The 20615-nt window shown below is 38.7% G+C and overlaps 1 long non-coding RNA gene across 1 annotated transcript; it reads left to right on the top strand.

The window, feature by feature from the left end:
* The first annotated feature begins 7096 nt into the window (after window positions 1-7096).
* On the top strand, window positions 7097-17608 carry LOC311430265. The gene is made up of 3 exons (XR_014688648.1): window positions 7097-7223; window positions 15158-15242; window positions 16882-17608. It is a non-coding gene; the product is annotated as an uncharacterized lncRNA (long non-coding RNA).
* The last annotated feature ends 3007 nt before the right edge of the window (window positions 17609-20615 follow it).

The following is a 20615-nucleotide window of genomic DNA, read 5'->3' as shown; positions in this document are numbered from 1 at the left end:
GGCGTTTTCCCAGGGTTGGCTTCAAACTCTCTCCTGTTTTTGCAGAAAGCATTTTGCAAACCATGATAGGAACTTCATCTTCCAGCCCTGTTGGGAATTGGCATACAGGACATGTGCCCATGGAACAATTGTTCAATTTGAGCTTGCTTTAAGCAACCAGGGGTAGGCCTCAGAAATCTCAGGGCCTGCTGTAGCTGAGCAAACCAAGCTGCCAGAGTAACTGTGAGAAGCTCCCACTGCAATGACTCCCACATCACCCAATTAAGGAACTCAGATAATATTGTTATCAGCAGCTGGCCTCAAGGACTAGGTCTACGTGACGTTAAGCACAAAGGGGGTTGTTTTCCTAACTTCTAATCAAAAGAGGGGTTCTTTTCTTGCAGGTGGTGTTATTTTCTTAACGGTTTGTCTGAGTGCTTTTGACCAATAATCTTGTGTGAAACACTGTCCACCCCTGTAAAATTCACTATAAAAGTTGGGCTATTCGGGCAATAAAATGGAGCAGCATGATCTGACTCAGCTGGTGTCTGTCGTGCTTTCGTCCATGCTTCGCAACACAGCCCTTTATTACATATTATCTTATTTGGATGAAATTGCTAAGTTTCAAATTGAGATATGCACATAAGTATGTGGAGGACTGAGCTAGTTTTTATTGGCAGTTTGAAGGTTCAGGTCATCCTTTTTGAGGCAGGATGTGCCTGAAGAGTGCAGATTTCATGCACTGACTTCTCTGTCCACACTCACAGTGCTTCGCAAGTGTTGTAAAGTTATTGATAAACTCAGATATTTAGTTGTGGTCTGATGGTAATGTCAGATTGTAATAATTTCTCTTCTTTACCTCTCACTGAGCATTTGAAATCAAGGGAATCCTCCTTTAAGGGTGTAAGATAAAAGTGATTTCAATTCACCCTCTGAAACAACCATATCAGGAGTGATTCTGAATGTTTGAACTGTACAGAAATCAGTGACATGACTGAACTTAAAAACCATCACCCTTCTTTAGCTATCATTGTCTTGCCTGCACATCTAACTAGCTCATTTCAGAGCAGTGATACTAGAACCTGAGGTGATAAAGTTCATGTAAAGTTTCCCCAGGCACTGCAGATGCTGAGTCAATAATACGGTTTTGAAAGGGACAGGGATTGCCATAGATCCACAGCAACAAAAGGACAATGTTGAGTCAAGAGAAGATGGCTTCCTTGCCACGTCCCTGGCCAAACAGGAGGAGTCTGAGGGTAGGTGGGAGCAGGACCAGTAAGGACAGTGAGGGACCATGGAGTGGCTGTTGTCCCCAGGTCTCCACTTTGCATGTGGAAGGCTTGCACTGCAGGTCCCATGGTGGCCTCCTAGGACAGGTCTGTAGCCCTTGAGCAAAACGATGTTTCATCATTTTGTGCATCTCCCACCCTGTTGGTGTCCCCCTGCCCTTGAGACCTTGTCCCTGTCCCAAGATAGAAGTTCTTCAGCTGCCTTGCAAAGTGGGAAGCTCCACACCTGCCTTTTTCTTCTGTTTATTTTCTTCCTATTCACAATTAAACTTTATTCATTCCAGTAGATCTTAAGTTATCTTTTACATGTTATATAGCTCTGCTTTTATGAATATATATATTTAATTTACAAATCTTTACATGTGTATGCATATTTGTTACATATACACATACACAAACATATGTATACAGAGCATATCTATGTATACATAAGTAAAATATCTACTTATGCATATCTCTGCTTTTGGCCTGTAACCACCTCTCATGGCACACAACATGCCACAAACCTTTTAGGCAATGAAATGTTTGCCTTATATCTCCATTCTGCTGCAGCTATGATTCTGTCTGTACCTGAGCTATCTCACCTGAAGCTCTCTCTGATGTCTACACAGCACTTACAGAAATTCTTACTATGAAGAATAATAGAGCCAAGTGCCAGATCAAATGTGGAATTTGTGCACTTAAAATAGTCATTACAATAGCAACATATGGGGGAAAAAAGAAAGAAAGAAAAAAAAAAAGTTGGCAGCTATCAGCTGTGTCCTGTCTACTCTTGTGAACAGAAAATATTTTGAGAAGGTAGCCTGCTAATCTACTTGGATGCCATATACACTTACAAAACATATAGATATGCCAAGCCTCATCATACGTTTCCTTTTTTGTTGAGCTTCTTTCCTATGAAATAAATTTTAGCACTCAGCTGAACTAAGTCTGAAAGGGGAATTCTTACTGAAGAGAACTGAAGGATGATTTTATGCTGCTGCTTTATACTCTTAAGTGGTTCAAAAAGCTTTTACTGATAACTGTTCTAAAACAAAATAACTTTTTGTTTTATAATGTAACTTATAAAATAACTAGATCAAGGCTTATTTTAATGTTATTTTCAAAAAGGGCAGTATGGAAAATCTATTTACTTTCCCATCTGCTGCTATAATTCATATTTACATTGCAATCCTGCAAGTAGAAATCTAAGTACCTTAATCTTGTTAAAAAACAAGCTTCAGAGCAGCTTGTACTTTGCATAGTGGCAGATCCATAGTAGAATGAGTGTCTGTGCCTAGAGGTCTCCAGAAGGCTCCTTGTCCAGGGCTGCTTACATCTTTCCAAGCTAAGTAAGGTGTGGTGGCTGTTACATGAACTATGTGCTGGCCTGCCACAAATCCAAGTAAAATTTGCAAGTGAACACTCCATAAAAAAGTGAGAGGAGCATACAAGGTCTGCAAGTCTGCAAATCTGAAGATTTTGTAGAAAATATTCTCTTTTCCACTTCCTAGCTACCCATTACATAGATTCAAGTGTCATAAACCTTATAAAAAGAAAACCAACATTCAGGACCAACAATCCAACAATCAGTCAGGCAGGAACCATCTCCTTCTTGGAGCTGCTCTCCATGGGGCCTTGCCTAAGTGACCGTGTTAGATAGCATTTACAGTTCCTCGTACAAGGTGATTTCATAGCTATATGAAGACCATAGTTCTCAAGCTCAGTGTTGCCATTAAAACTTGAAAACAGCTGTATCTACAAATAGCACAAAATTGTGAATACTTGGCAACTTCTAGCCCATTTCTAGAGTCTGTATGTGAGACAGGGCAGGGACTGCTGAACATAACATCCATCACTTTCTCTTATTTCACCCACTTTCTTGTACAAATTTTCAAATTATGTTAAACAGACAAGAGCAGAAGGCAAGCTAGGGATCCTAACAAACTGAACTTATTGGTATGCATTAAATAACCAGTATGAATGAGGGCTTCATTGTTTTCTCATTCTTTACTCACCTGAGAACTTTTTTTTTTTCTTCTTTTTTTGATTCATACTCAATACAGGGAAAAATATCACCAAAATTACTTTTTGAGCCTGGTGGTCTGCATGTTTCTTAACCACTGACAATACAATGTGATTTCTTTCTTCTGTCCTTTGCTAGCTCTAAAATGACATCAGGGTGTTTGCCTCACTAGTGACTCATTAAGAAAATCAAAGGAAGAATCATATATGGTGCTTGATTAAATCATAGCCACAATGGCATTTGTGTCTTTTAGAGAGGATTCAGTCTCTGGGAATCACCTGATGATATCAGATTCTCAGCTTCATTTAAAATACACAAGTGCGCACACACACATTGACTGAAATAAAGCATGTATAAAAAAGCGAAATCCAGATTCCATCAAAGTCAATGAGAAAACTCATTTTAATTATGCTGGAGCCAGGATTTCAAAGTGTGAAGCTTATAATTGGAAATATTAGCTGAATGACATGAGATTGAAAAATTAATACATTGCTGAGAGTTTTGAAGATCCTCATTAACTTCTTAATTTTACTGACCACTTATAAGCCTAAAGATATTTACCCTTCATAGATTTTTTTCTTTAACTGCATCTCCTATGAAATAAGGAAGAGATCTGAAAGCCGGCTAGACTCCTGCTCTGCCACTAACTCCTGTTGCCTCACCAGTGATGCAAAGGCAACAATGCAAATTCTATTAATTCATAAATCCTATTATTTTCTTACTCTTAAAGATGGAATTGAGGGCAGTGTTCAGCCTTGCTACAGTTTAAGTAACTGCTCTGTTGATAAACAAGCTATCAAAGAGCATCTGTAGATCTGCAAAAGATCAAAAAGGTAGAAGAAACCTAATTGCATGCTTGAGTATATTGATTTGGATAGCAAACATAACTGTTTGGATAGCTGTTGGATATGGGAATGTGCCATTTAAAGAGTAAAAGAGTAAAATTTCCCTTATATGGAATTAAAGCAAGATAAATGCTAGACTTACACTTTGTGATCTAACTTCAGTGTTTTTGTCAGGCTTCCTGCCCTTTCTCTGTGAAAGAAGTGAGAGGGTGTTAACCCACTCCCCAGTGCATGTTTGCTTCTTCCTTTCCTTAACTTTCCTGAAATTGCTTCCCAGCTGCTTCCAGTGCTTCATTGGAAAGGCAGTAACAGCCTAATGGTGATGGACTTGCTGACTTTCAGACAGAGTTTAGACAGGTGAGCACTTGGGCTTTTTTACCTTAGAGCAGAAATGCAGCTTTTTTTCAGCTAATCTCAAAGGTCACTCCATCTTTTTTTCTGCTCCCTGACAGAAACATCAGCTTTGACTTAATGCAACACTGGAAAGACATATTTGCAGAGGAAGGTACTTACTTACCTTCAGTCGGTTCTGACCATCACTCCTCAAAAAGAATATGAATTCTTCTTAAGTTATTTTGACTTTCCATTTTCTATCTGATCAACTTATCAAAGATACATCAAAGAACTCTTTCATTGATATTAGACTCCCACATGCAACTCAGAAAGGGTTCTCTGTTATTCACGGAAAGTGATGTGAGGAATAATCATGAAGCCAAGAGAAGGCATTTACTGTACATGGTTCATGCAGTGCTTTTTCCACAGGGGCTGTCTGTCATGATGTTTTACCTGTTTATACAAAGTACTGTATATCTGATGTAGTCTGGGCTCAAAATTTAATGAAACAATGGAACATAAAGCTCTGCTATCAGCAGTTGTGTGCAACTGTCAATCTGAACTGAATTTGAAAAGGAGAACCTGAAGCAGGAGTTCCTTACCCATGTTCCCAATCCCCTTAAGGTGTACAAGAGCTTTTTGTAGTGACTGGATCCATTGTTTCTCTTTTTGAGAAGGCGAGAACTGCTGCTGAACTGTTCCCAATGTTCTGTTCAAGTTTTGTGAAAATTGGAACTAAGCATGAAGCAGAAGGTATTTTCTAATCAAGTGAATAGCACAGCTAACAACTAGGACTTCCCTGAAGATGGGAAGAAAGGTTTTTGTGCAACAAGATAAAAAATGGATAAAAGTCAAGAATATTCCTCAGTGAAAAATTTTGATATGACCATCCTGAGGCAAACTGTCATTGCTGCTATCAGAAGCATCAGCTGTCAGAGGATAGGAGTAGTGTCATAGATTGTCTGACAGAACATGACAACTTGGTTCATAAATAGCTTCTTCTGTGAAAACAGATTTTGCAGCAGAGGCAAAAACATATTGTAAAGGGAATCAACTTTACATTGTGCTAGCCTCATTCTAATTAACACGCTAGTCCTCAGGCAAAAGGAGCCCTCTTCTGCAGCCCACACTCCAGATTTCTGGTGTCTTATATTTTCTAAAGCAGAAAAGACAAGATGCATTTTTGGGGGGCGAAACTAATCTATCAAATCAGCATAGTCAAAATTAGTTCATGAGAACACACAGACTGCCCTAGCGGCACAGAACAAGCAGGAACTTTGGTGGAGACTAATTTTTGTTCTCCATTTACTGTTTTTTTTAGAAGATTGGGATAGCACACAACAATATTTCTGTGGAGTGCAAGACACTATTGGGAGCTATGTCTATAAAAAGGAAATGAAGTATGAATAAAAGATGGCAGTGTATTAGAATGAAAATACACATGATATATGAATATTTTCATTTTTAATGGCACTTTTTATAACTGTCAGTGAAGTAGACGGTTATGGATTTCGAATTCTGAGAGTGTGGTAATAGAAAATGACATCTTTTCAAGTAAGGTCACCTTTATAATGTGGACATACAACCCAGACAGCTAGATATTTCTAGTACAATACACACAGTGCTCACAGTACAGCAAAACACTGCATGTTTTTAAGTAGAGTTATGCAAAGAAAAATAGTAATTATTTAAGGAGAACTGATGAAATTGGTGCATATTTGACTATGTTGTCACAAAATGAAGCACTGCCCTGAGATTTTTCAGTAGAAAAACTGAAATGGCAATAGCATTTAATGCTATTTTTTCTTCAGTTTTACTGCACCTTAAATGCAAGAAAATACTTCTTAACATTCCTGTAGTGTTAAATAGCAGACTTAAATGGTAAAGGAGGGGAAAAAGAAAATAAAATATTTTGACACATTGTACAATTGAGATAGATAACAACAACAACAAAAAAAGTTTCAGCATTTTGTTGCTCCAATAATTTCCTATGTTTATGCTAGCAAATTTGTCCTTGATGATGACAGATTAAGTGCTATGTTTCAAGATTACTGCATATCTAGGACTATAGAGCCTATGGAGCTTTGTATTTGCCTTCTGGAATTCATACCATGTGAGTCCCTTCTAACTCGGGATTTTCTATGATTCTATGATGTTTAAATCTTCAGTCCTTCATATTACAAACATACCTAATTTAACACCTCTCTGATCCAACTTAGATCTGCTTTCTTACACAGCAGAGGGTACCTCAAGGGGCCTGCTCCAGCTGTGGGCCACAGGCCCCTGGGGTCAGCTGCCACTGCTGCACTGTGGAAGTATGCCAGGAGAGGCTGTGAGGGCTTAACCTCGTGGCTGTAGAGGGAAATAGATAGATAGGTAGATAGATAGATAGAGAGATAGATAGATAGAGAGATAGATAGATAGATAGAGCGAGCAAAAGGGACTTCTGAGCTGTGGGTCTCTAGCTCCCTGCAGGCCAGTCCAGCCCAGCCATGGGCACCAACCAAGCTGGGCCCACCTGTGGGTCTGTGCCCAGCTTTGTCCCATCCCTGATCCCATGGGGGTCCACCATGCCATGGCAGGCGCTGCTCCCATGCCCTCTAGCTGCCCTGATCCTGGCTGGGGCATGGGCCTACTGGTCCTGGCACTATGAGGTGCTCAGCCCAGCCCTGAGGGCTATGACATCTCTAAGGGGCATTGAGCAGGTGATATGCACTGCCCTGCCTGAGCAGCTGCTGGAGGCAATCAACTGCAGAAAAACCACAGCATCAGGTAAGGTTGTTTATTTAAGAATCATTTTGTTAAGAAAATGCATGGTCACTGCGGGCCAGGCAGGAGGATGTCCCGCCCTGGTTCTGATGTGACAGAGCAGCTCACACAAGTGTCCTGTGGTAGCAAAAGAGCAGGTGTTAAGGTAGTACTTTCAGAAAAGGTTAATTCTTCAGTACCCTGCTTCAGTTTTCTTCTCTACTTTGCTGTGTACAATGTCAGGACTGTTAAACAATCATCACTAGGAACTCAGGGGTGTGAAGCTGTCACATGGCCAGATTCTGAAAATGAAGCCTCTTTGGGGTTGTTTGTTGTTAGTTTTGAATGTAAAGAAGTCTGGGACAACTATTTTGACAACAATCCTACAAAACTGTAGGCTTTATCTATTCATTTTGGCACTTTACAGTGCTGACTTTCATCTACGTGTTATTCTTAAAAACTCACAGAGGCATACCTCGAGACTGAAATAATGAAGACTAAGGACATGGAGCCCATTTAGTTGTGGAGCTGCCCCACGTCTGCCTGTGGTGCAAAATCCCTCTGGTGTTCCCACTGTTGGGTGTCTTACTGCTGAAGCAGTAGCTCTCGGAGGTGGGCAGATCTCCCTCACAACTGCACACCAAAACTAATCTAAGTGAAGATTTTGAAAAAATTCATCTAGGGACTATCACCATGATATTTTACAGAAATTCACATGTTCCTGGGGGCAGGCAAAACTAAGAATGCCTAAATATTGTTGCTCAAATGCATCCATGGGCTAAGCTTTTGATAAATACCTATGCTAAAAATAAGTTGACAAACTTATGCAAAGGGACAGCAAATTGATGTTCTCTTTACTACTGCAAGTCCAGTGCTAATAGTCATGTCTGCTTTCATACATCTTTTAAAGTTGTCGTAGTGAGTTCATTTTAAAGAGAATCGGTGGGGTGACATTGCAGAAGGACTGTTTGCATGTTCAGCATGTTGCATATCAAAGGGGACTGCTGCATACGTTGCTGCACAGCATAGACACACTTTCAAAATTTTCTTTTAAGCCAAGATCTGCTGGAAATTTGTGGGCTGCCTAAAGGAAAATGACTTATTTTTTCTATGACTTGGATTTCTATGTGAAACTTGCCTCATGGGATTGTTTATGAGGCATTTTGAAAAGGTCTTATGAAAAGCAACTGAAAAATTAAACATAGTTGTGAAATGCTTCCAGATGATCCTGCAAAAATGAAGCTTAGAATACTGTGTTCCAGTCTCTGCTCCTGTGGTCCTGAGAGGCTAGTCTGTATTGTTGCACTAGGAGGGATGTCAGTATAGTGATCCTAGTTGGGGGAAGAAAGATTTTGGTTTATTCAAAAGGTGTTGTTGAATAAAAGAGCAACTTGCAGTGGTTACTGCAAGAGAAAATCACAATGTTCAATTTTAATAATATTCAAATACTCTAATCAAAGTCTGAATTTTGTTTTGTTTTTCTTTCTGGGATAAAAACCTGGAAGCTTGAGACTAGCAATTATAAGGATGAATAACTGCATAATAAAACCTAATCTGAGCCTTGGTAATTACACCCTGCAGCATTTTGATTTTTAAATGAGAATTTGGTTCTAAATGGATACACCAGAGGAGCAAGCAATGTATAACAGACATAAAGAAGTAGCTTATAGTCGTCTTTGTACAAGACAGGTGTATATGTGGTGTGCCTCAATACAGAACTCACACTGTATTTTGCAACAGAGAACTTAATATTTATTTGCACTCAAATACAATCTAGAGGCCCCTGCCATAACACATATGTATTGCATGCTCAGTGACAGACTGACTTAGCTCTGAGGTGTTTGTTGTCTAAATAAGCAAGGTACCTGGGACATGGCCACAATAACAGAGGACCTCAGAGTCTAGAAAGTTGTGTCCCTCAGGTCATGCTGTGTACCACAGGATAAAATGCTGGGGTACTGGCTGTTCAAAGTGAAGTTTTATGTATACATGTAATTACTTGCATTTAATAGTCACTGAGTTTACATTTGAACTATAAATTAAACCAAACAATAAGATTCTTGTTAGATTTTTTTTTAACAAAACTTTGAATTCCTAGGTTAGAAACTGGATTGCACTCTAACAGTTTAAGAACAGCAATCACTTCTGAGTTTCTTAAATTCCTAATTTTAGAATTTTAAGAATGAATATAGTACCATACATGTATGTAAGTACATAATGATTACTCTCTATTATTCTACTTATATGTGAGGGAGTATTTTCTGAAGAAACTGTTGAAAGGTATTAGAAATAAACTTTTTTTCAGCTGGTTGTTCACATAATAGCACCTCACTTGATTAAATGAGCCTCAGCAATTTACTGCCTGGAGGCTAAAAAAAATCCACAAACCCAAGTTTAAATCCTGCATGTTAGAGCTTATGTGCAGCATGGATATCTCTGTTTTCATGTCCTTTATTAAAATGAATGACTTTCTCAAGAAGAAAAAAAAAAAAAAAAGGAAATTTAAGGAGGAATTATTTTATTGATGTGTGGTATGCATTTAGGGGGAAAAAATGAGAAAAAAAATGAAGTTCAGTACAGAAAAAGAAAAAGTCTAACCTTTTTTTTTTTTTTTCTGTTCTGAATCAATTCCCATGAACATAGTAAATTCAATGTTTTAAAACTGGAGTAACCTTCTGTCAAAACTCAGGTATTTTTCCCCCATTCAATGCGTTGCAATCTTACAGCAATTGTGCAGCATAACTAAGCATTACAGAATTAATTTGGCTTACTTTTCTGTCCAGTATTTTGTCTTAGCTTATTTTAATCTGTTCCTTTAAGTTATAATGAAGATCCTTCTTCTGTGGATTGAAGCAAGCCCCAGATACTTTGGGATTCATGTCTTCCTTTGACCTCTCTTATCCGATTTGTAAGCAAACCAGATGTCACTGATAAATCCAGTGCAATGACTGCAGTAGTCCTGGTTCATTGTTTTCCTGCACTTTTGCCATTGTATCCATGTGCTGATATTTGCTTTAGACAGGAATGCTGTTTGACAGGACAGCCTTGTGTATTTGCATGCTCCCTTGCAGAGCAAGGGTCCTACTTTCTAGAAACTGCTGTAGAACAAATACTATTACAGGCATTAAAATCTAATTCACTTAATTGGAAATATATAGATAAGATTAATGTATGGCATGGTTGAGAATTACATTTTTAAAAGTCAAGAGCACTGAGGTATCTCTCAACCTCTTCTCTAATATGAGCTGTGTGCAGACTACCAGGTATTGGACAGAAACATTTGACATGTTTGGCTTTTGTTTTAAAAACTTTGTTTTGGTAAAGGGGATGCTGACTGTTGGGTGAACAGTCCTGAGTATTTACCCATTTAAATGGCTTACATTCAGTCTATCCAGACAAAGGAAAAAAATGAGCTTATGCCAACTCTGTCTTATTAAAAATTACGATTAATTTGAATTTTCATTTGATTTTTATCATATCACTCATATTTCCATTACTTATTTGGAAGCAGAACACTAGACATTATAGATAGGATCAAACAGTTTTTGCATCTTCTGTTGCCTGCAGCAGGTAAGAGCTTTTGAGGAGAGGTGTCCCTCTGGTTCTGACCTACTCCTTTACCTATGTTTGGTGCTCTTTGCCTACCTCTTGGCTGTACGCTCACATTGCTTACCTTTCTCAGCCCTCTTTCAGCTGATTCAAATTGCTAACCAGACATCAAACTAACTCAGAAAAACAGAATGGTTGCACTGCGTTTGCAGTAGCAATCTGGAGCAGCTAACAAAGGGGTTTGAGTGCACTCCTGCAAGGAGGGAGCTGGAGGAAGCAGCAGGCTTGCACAGATACCTGTGAGGTTTTTTTGCTCAAATTCTATCACGCTCTATTTTCTGCTGAGTTAATTCTCCGCCAGGTTATGGATCAGGTGACCTGCAGGGAGGGATTTGCTGCCTGCTGGTGCTGGCCCAAGAGGGGAGCAGAGGGAAGGAGGCAGCTATGAGTGCTCCTGTTGTGGTGACACCAGAGAAGGACAACAAAGCTGGTGAGGGTTCTGGAGAACAAGTCTTACAAGGAGCGTCTGAGGGAGCTGGGGTTGTTCAGCATGGAGAAGAGGAGGCTCAGGGGCAACCTTATCACTCTCTACAGGTACCTTAAAGGAGGCTGTAGTGAGGTGGGGGTTGGTCTATTCTCCCACGTGCCTGGTGACAGGACAAGGGGGAATGGGCTAAAGTTGCACCAGGGGAGGTTTAGGTTGGATATTAGGAAGAACTTCTTTACTGAGAGGGTTGTGAGGCATTGGAATGGGCTGCCCAGGGAAGTGGTTGAGTCACCATCCCTGGAGGTCTTCAAAGGCGTTTGGATGTTTAACTTAGTGATATGGTTTAGTGGAGGACTTGTTAGTGTTAGGTCAGAGGTCGGACTAGATGATCTTTGAGGTCTCTTCCAACCTAGGTGATTCTGTGATTCTGTGATAATTGGGATGCATTCATTTGCATTCATCTCAGAATCTTTTCCCCTAGCTTTAGCCCTACAAGTTATTTTTTCTTTGATATAGGTATTTTGGTAACACAGGCATTTACATATGGATAGCTTACCCGGTTCATTTATGTCTCTTTATCCTGGAATTTTTATTTTTTTTGTGTGTGTGTGTGTGCTTTTGGCCATAATCAGTTAGGTATCCAGCACTCAGCACTCACTATATTATCATATACCAGGTACAGGTACATGAACTGGGCTAATCCAATAGGTTTGTTCATCTTTGACTACAGTACTGAGTTACTGTCAAAATACACTAACTGATTTGCATCCATGTACTGCTACCTTGTCTTCCTTCTATTAACTAGCAGTATAAAATACTATGGTAGTAACCTTATTGTTACCAGTAACTGGCATTTGAGCTGGACTGGTGGGTTTTAATCCTAGGATAATGTAGTTTTATGGACTGATCAGATGATGTGGAATGAGACTGAACTGTTAGATAGATGAGTCTTTGCTTGTCCTCAGATCAAAGAAACGGTAAGGAGAAATTACAAAGGTGATTAGTAGTGCGTGGGGGTGTTACCTGTAGCTAAATACATGTTTGGAAAAAGTCTCCCCATTTTTTTTAAGCCTTCTGTTTCCTAGAGCAGAGTAGCATTTGGCAACATTCCTCTAGAAATCAGTCATTACATCCTGGGTCTAAAGCCAAGTGAAATAGATAAAATTTTCTTTGATTACCAAGGAGAGATAATTCCCTGAGTGTGATGTGTAATCTTAGTGATAAAACCTGTTTCATTGCAGAGCTTTTTTGAAATGCTGCTGTCACATGAGGGTTGGTGGGAAGCTGAAGAATTGTAATCACAAGTGAACAGACCTACAGTGCAGTGGGGCTCTCCTGCACAGGAGAGTACAGTCTGTACAGTCACACTTCCTGAAGTATAATATAATGTTGATGTTTGTTCCATATTGCTTTTTTTTTCCTATCTTTTTATCTGTTGGTTTATATTTACTTTGTTACTCTTCTTTTATAATTGTTTTTCTGGCCTTATGCTTACACAGATTTGCTCAAAGGAAACTGACTTTATGTAGAGAATATAGGATGTGTTTTGAGGCAGGAAAAGTGCTTTGTTAAAATCTCTGTATCAAGAAATCACTATAGACTACTGACAGCAGCGTCTGATTCACCTAAAGTCGTGTCTTTCATTGAGAGTCCAGTCTGTTATGCGACAGTAACCTATGTGCATTTGATAATGCAGTGCTCATACATCAAAATTGTAATGAAATGGCATGCGTTCCTCTTTTTTCTAAAGCAGTATAGCTACATTTGTACAGCCAGAGTTAACCTAGACATAAAGTAACTCTCATTCAAAAAGGTAAGCCATTGCTTCTTGCTGTAAATATAGCTATTTGTCTCCTGATTGGGGTCATAAATATAAAAACTAATAAATTAATGATTTCTGTCCCACTGACCTGAACAATGTTGCTCTAGTTCAACTGATTTTGGTGCAATCTATGTGGATACTGGAATGTATCTGGTGACTGAAAGCTATGTGGGTACTGGAATGTACTGAAATACTCTGCTGCTGCTCACTCTCAGAATATTGGGTGCAGAATGCCATTGTCCAGGGAGTCACCAGCCAAATGAACCCAATATGTATTCACAGTACAGACACGAATCTGTACTGCGTTGTCATAGCAAGGACAAGAATAAACTCATAAGAATATAACAGGGAGGGAATCCAAGCTAGACGAATGACACTTCTCTCAGTTTAAAAGTAGAGCTGTTGATTTCCAGGATAAGGGTACAGACTTCGGCATACGAAGCTGATCCTTATTGGCTGATAAAGGTTTCAGCTTTCATCTTAACCATATCTTTAATTCCAAGAAGTTTAGATGTGAAACATCATCTCTGACATTATGCTCTGAAAGCCCACTAAAGCTGTTTTGATTCAGTGAGACATTCTTGATATATGAAGGTATTAACACCTATTGTCTTGTCATAATCAGGTTTAGACAGAGCAGATTGCTTCTGTGAAAGTGAGGTTTCCAGTGAGACACAGCATTTGTGTCTGGCCTAGCATTAAAGTCACTTTTTTTCAACCTACTGTAAGATGGAAAGTTACAGAAGTTGACTGAACACCTAGCTGGCTTCATAGCCACCACATCTGACTAATTGTTACAGGAGTGCTCTGTGTGGGAATTCCAGTCTGTGAGATTCCCTGCAGGCCCTGCAGTGCGCAGGACTGTTCATAGGTACTGTCTCCATGCCACAATGCATTGAGTACTAATCCTGGGAGGACTGGGGAACTGCTGTATATGAGGATTTGGCAGAACAGCAGGTCAAGGAGACTGTCCCAGCCCAAGACCCCAAGGACTCTTGTTATCATCCAGACAGCAAACAGGTTTATTCATGAGGTTCTCCACGTGAGTCTTACTGTATTCAAGACATCCCAGTAAATCAGGGTTTTTAATAAACACTCCGTGTTTGTACAACACTGAAGAGAAAATCTATGTCATGATATGAAGTTACACTATGATTTGAGGGCTTTCTCTCAGACCTTTTCAGTTTCATTTATGCACCATTGCAGATTTGATCCTGCACAAGGCTCCTCTTGAAAACAAAGAACGCAACAGAACGCATTTCTGTAAAATGCACATTACTGATTAAAGATGGTGTACTAATATGCATGCATCAGCGAGAGAACGCTCATGAGTGAGTCTTGTTAATCAGATGCGCACTGCATCCTACTGAACATTCCACATGCATCCCATGTATTGCTGGTACAGGATAACAAGATTTAATATTATATACATCATCATAACTAGTTAAGCAACAAGCTTTCTGATGAACAACCAACACACACTCTAACCCATATATTTAAAATTTTTTCTATACATTATTCTTGAAAAACTGAAAGTCTTAGTAAGGATCTCCAAACTCCCATAAAGGGTAGCCAAAGTCTACTAGTAAGGAATATAGTGCTCCAGTCCCTTCATCATCTTCATGGGCCTTTGTTGTATTGTCTCCAGTATGTCTATGTCTCTCTTGTACTGGGGAACCCAGAACTGGCCATAATACTTTATACAAATTCTGGATCTTTCGTGGACAAGGTTGAGGACCATGGGGGAGTTCCTGGGAACTCACTGAGAAATTTGAGGGTGCCTGCTGCCAACAGGTATGGGCAAGGAAAAGGAAGCCACAAGGCTGTGAGCCTGAAGAAGCTCAATCAGCTTCTGATGAACTTGGCCAGCTGCCCTTGACCCAGGTGCCTGGAGCTCTGGCTGCATCTTCCCCCAGCTGGGGAGGGTCAACCTCCCTTTGAGCTAGCTCAAAGGAGATGTAAAAGTGCATCACTCAGAGGGCAGCTCGTCTTTCTGGGAACTCCTCTTTCTGGATAAAAGGAACTCTTAACTGTTTAACTACTTTGGAAAGAGAAAATGAATGATGTATCAGTTTATTTTCCTGTGATTTTTGTTGGCAGATGGAGCCTTTTTGCCTCGTGTCTTTAATCCCATTTTCTGGAAGAGGATACTAGCAGTGGAAGGTGCTTCAGTGAAGGTTCTTAGGTAGGGTTACAGCGGGCAGAAAAAGCAAATTCATAGAGAGGAAGTGACAAATGATCCCAGAATATCTTTACAGGCATGTAAATATCTTGCTGACCATGCTTGGCCCGGTTGCTTTTAAACAAGAAACTCAGCTGCTACTGTACTAACTGATATAAAATATGTGGTGTTTACTCATCAAGTCTGTTTGCCACCATCCGGGTTTTCTAGCTGTATGCAATGAGTATTTTCAACACAAATTCTGCTGCTTCTGTAGCAGTCATGAGTATCAGGTGAAGCTCATGGCCTCGTTTGTCATATTAGCAATGACAGTTACAGAGAATTATTCTGAAACATTTAGTCCACAGTAATCAGCTGCTGTCTACTGCAACAACACTTTAGTAGGCCCAGCTATAGGAAGGCACCTATGAAATACACCATCTCTTAAGTCTCCTACCCCTGATTCTCACATTATGCATTTCAAAATAACTAGTTTTATCCATACTGATATTAATGTATTTATCTACATCCTGAGCTGTCTGAAGAATAATTGCCCCAGTTGCCTTCCAGTCATACTGGAAGGGTTGTTGGGGCTCTCCTTAATGATGCTTTCAAAAAAATGGTGCTATCTATATTCCTGCATGTAATTACATATTCTGAGTTTTTGTTTATCCTTAGAGTGCCAATGAATAGTTTTTTTTTCTGTTTTCAGTTTTGAAGATTTTGACTATAGCATATTAATGTACATTTCTAAAACAACCTACATACTGTATTTAAAATGTACTTTGAAAGTTGTCGATACTACACCTCACAAGAAAAAATACCAGTAATGTGCATGCTAACTCCTGTGCTGTCTGTGAGGATGCACACCTTTTGTATATACATGCATCATAGTATTAAACCAAGTGAATCTTCTTACTATCAAAGTCCAAGCATAAAAGATTCCAGTAAGGTAATTCTGCTGGCAAAAAAAGTGGGTAATCTCTAGCTGGTTATCTTTTCAGGAAGCCTAATGGGCATTGCAGGCAAGTTTTAAACCTAATGAACACAGCTGCCTAAAAATCATGAAGTAGAAGACCATTTTGTTGAAAAATGGCAATAGCTTATGAACCTGAAATGTTATGACTCCATAATTTTAGATTCAGTAACAAATGTTGTACTATTACTGAGGACAAAGTAGAACTCCAGAATATTTTGCTCTTGAGCAAATGAGCTGATATACTGGGATAGGTCAAAGACCTGTGCACCTTCCATCCGACAGGAGTCAAAAGGAGATGCCTTGGATAATAGAGCAATCCTTCTGTATGCAAACTCTTCAGCTTCTGTCAGTCAGCAATTTAGAGACTTCCTGAAGTGCTTTCCTTTCTCTTTGACAACAACTGACATACATCCTCAATACATCTGCATAACAGCACCTGCCCTTTGCAACATCATTTGCAGGGAGTTTCAAAATTTTAGAGTATTTCCTATGTCTAACTTTAAAACTGTTATCTGAAGATTTAACCTGGTGTCCTGAAGTTCCTGCACTGTCAGAAACACGGACTGGTAACTACTGTTATCCTCGCCATGCACAATTTACAGATACTCTTACCTAATGTTCTTTTAGTAATTTTTTTTTCCAGGGTGAGATGTTCTAATACATTTGCTCTTTCTTTCTACAAAGATCTTCTCTGATCACGTGTCACCACTTCTGCAGCATTTCCAGATGTCTGAAATGGGCTTATCACATAGAGAAGATGCAGTCAAGATGTGGAAGCACAGTGGATAAAAGCAGTGATATAAGGAAGCTTCCTATTTGATCCCTGACAAGTCCTTTTTCTGTTGCTGAGAGTTGAGGTTAAGTTCAGAGAAAACTATCCACAATGACGAAGACCTTGGTCCTGGTCAGTTATCGTGCATATAACTAATGTAGTATTTCCCACCACTAATTTCTAAATTAACTTAATCTGCTGTTTTTTCACCAGGTGACTTACTCTTGTGATATCTATGCATAACCCTATGTTATCTGTTTTGGTTCGGAGGATCCTGAACAAGTCCAGTAACATTAGCCACCTTTTATAACCACAGTGTTCATCCTCTCTTTGAAATGTTGTATGAACATGCTGAACAATATGATCAATGAGATATCCTGATGATAACCTCACTCCACTGTGGAACCTGCAAGTGTTTTTATCTTTTAACCTTTTCCTCCACATTACTGGTTTGTGACAAATTTGGGGATGAAAAACTGTTTTGGACACATTGAATACATACTTGTTTTCTATTAATAACCCCATAATTTTGGTCAGCTCTATAATAATGCTTTGTGGGCTGCTTAAAATTGTTATAGAAACAGTGTTTTACTTATAAAATAGAGTGATTTCTTTCTGCAATAATATTTTTTGAACGCACATATGTTTGAATGTTTTGAATGTGTTTTTTAAGGGGGAAAAGCAAGGGGGCAGGAAATAGACAAATAGGGGAAATGCTGTTGGGATACGAAAGACAAGAGGCAACTCTCCATTACTACGTATCTCCTCACAAATCAGTACTTGAAATCAGATAGGTACAACCCATGTGGATAAAGCCATCCCAGCTGACTTGTACATACACACTTAAACTCTAAGTTTCTTGCCTTACAGATACTGTTTTTGTGAACTTTCTTAACTGTGCCAATATTCTGCTGTTGAACAGACTGTTGTCTCTATTTGTTTCTCCAGATTTGCATCATTTCTCTATCCTCTTGTTTGTTTTTAGGTGGCATCTATTATGTCATTATATCAATGAATTCAGAGCTCCTAAAAGCAGTAAAACAGTTGTACTAGATTTTATTGAAGTGGTGAAGCTGCGTGCTTCTGGTGGAATGCCGTATCTGGTTTAAGGTAAAATCATGTGATACTGTGGTCTGACTTTAATGGTTTTTGTTAAGGAAAAGACCCTTCAGACCTCAAATGTGTTGAAAACCAGTAGTATATGCTGTGCTATGCTGTTCAAAACCAATGCACCAAGAAAATAACAGATTCACTTTTGTCATGCAAAAGGTCATGCATCAGAACTAGAACAGATTTAATGGAGGCTGTCCTGGCACTCATGCACAGCACTAAGCTGTTTAATGTTCAGTAGTGTTTTCTGTTAAGTCTTATATCCTGGAGAACCCCAAAAAACATAGCCCATACTTCATTTTAAAATTATTTTTATTTAAAAAGGACACCTTGAACATCTGTCCATTGATGCAGAAGAACTGATGATGTTGCCATGCTGAGGAAAAAACAATACTGCCTTAGCAGTTGGAAGCTGCACAGTTCTGTAGTGATCTCTCTTAGCTTTTCTTGCATGCATTAATAACATTTATTAAATAGCATTAGGTAAGCACAGTCAGTGAGTTTTGTAAAGGTCATTCAGAAGTAAAGTAGATAATTCAGAAAGACACTGTCTTTTCTCCAACAGATGAGTCTTGTCTACAGTACAGTTAACGAAACATTGTCACGTATCTAGTTTTGAAATAATATGAGTAGTTTTGTACTCTAGGCATACAATTTTAACCTTAAACATCAAATAATTTATCTGCTTCCATTATTTTTATGTAAAAATTCTTATGCAGAACTTATTTCTGTGTGAGTAGAATCACTTTTTATGTAAATTCTTGCATTTAGATACGCAATGCTTGTAAGTGGGGATCTGAGTACCTTGCCTAAACATTAAGAAACAACAAACTTCTCATAATACTTCTCATTAGGTCATGTAAATAAGTTCTGCAAAATATCATCTGGTAATGTATGTTCTTCTCAATACAAGATTTTGTACAACACTGGGTCTGGTCTCCTTTTTACTTGCTACCGTGAGACAGGAACTTATTTTCTAGCTTTGCACATACCATAGTGACCAGGTGATTTAGCTGACTGCTCTTTTGAGCTCTTCCCTGCAACTCTTTATGACTATTAAGGACATTTCACAGATAACTTTCTCTCAAGGCTTGCTCATTGTGTTGTAAGGTTTTTTGTGTTCTGTAAAATCTGTTACTGGTTTTGTTTTCCTCTCAATTCTTTTTATGCTCACAGGAAAGGCACAGATGCACATCCATCTGCCTAACAACAGCCATCCAGCAAAAAGCAATGCTTATATTTTTGCTGCTTTGGTTGTTGTTGTTGTTTGGTTGGTTGGTTGGTTTGGTTTGGTTTTCTTTTTTTTCCCCTCTCTCTCTCTTTTTTTTTTTTTTTTTTTTTTTTTTTAAACTGTCATTTGCACTGCTCTTGACCTTTCTTCCAGCTGAAGATACCAGTATCTTCATTCTGATAAGGACTGTACAGAGCCTTCTACTGGAAAGTCTTTCTTGCATTGTAAAACTCTCAATTGCAACTTTTGAATCAGGAACACCTCCAAATGTTATAAATATTCAATGGCTTTGACAGTCAAGTCACTTCTACTTGAAATGTGCATGTAGCAGCCTTGTATCAAACATCATTGCCTGAAAGTTTGTCTGTGAGCCTTTAATGTCAGTGGATGAAGACAAAGAAATCTGTTTGGTTTAATTATCTGTGCAATATAACACCACTGAGGGAAATATTCGCCTCTGGCTCCTAATCTTCCTTATCTTTGTTATGCTTTAAAGCAGAAAGACTGAGATTCTTTCATAAATTGCCTGAAGCTTGTTATCATGGGAAGCCTGTCACCCATGATTAAATAGTGATGCAAATTTGCTTCAAGAATAATTACTTTGAAAATGCATTGAGGTAACAAAGTTGCATTATACCTCATGTTTCTCAAATTGACTGTAGGCACAGGATCTATTCCAGATGTTTGACTGTTTCCATGTCTTCAGCTTCTGTATTATGTATACCAGCTTTTATTAATATTTTTTAATAGGCCAGTAAAGAGAACCATGCCCGTTGTAAGGAGTAAATTTTTGCTTGCAGTACTTACATGTATGGTGTGTATTTTTGGAATATTATGATGATCTGATTTTTTTTTTAGATTCTAAAGTACCTATTTTTCAGAAGTGCAGACATTCTAATAAAATAAAATGCAGTACCACTAACAGTTCTGTTTTGAAATAAGCTTTTCAAAGAACTATTGCAGTGGGAGAATATAACGATAAAATGTAATCTTTCTGAAGTACTGTTATCAGTATTAAATAATTGCAATAAGCTATTCTGAGAATTGCAAATGTACAAGTGACTTAAGTCAGTGCCCATTTCTTTTCATTAGTAGGACACACGACTTATGGATTTGTGATTTCATAGTGAGAAGAAATGACCAGACTGTTAAAATGCTTCTGAGTATTTTAAATCATTTCCACAGTAATGCACTGAGTCCCAGCCAACACAAAGTGCTCAGCCTTTGAGCACAAATTTGATGAAGATTCAAAAATCCGCTGATGAGGGTTCAAAGGAAAGAGCTATTCACCAACCTTGTAAGCAT

Source organism: Aythya ferina (genome assembly GCF_964211825.1).
Source record: "Aythya ferina genome assembly, chromosome: 1".
Classification (NCBI taxonomy): Eukaryota; Metazoa; Chordata; class Aves; order Anseriformes; family Anatidae; genus Aythya; species Aythya ferina.
The sequence above is the reverse complement of the archived record's forward strand: the minus strand, read 5'-3'. Positions and strand labels throughout refer to the sequence as shown.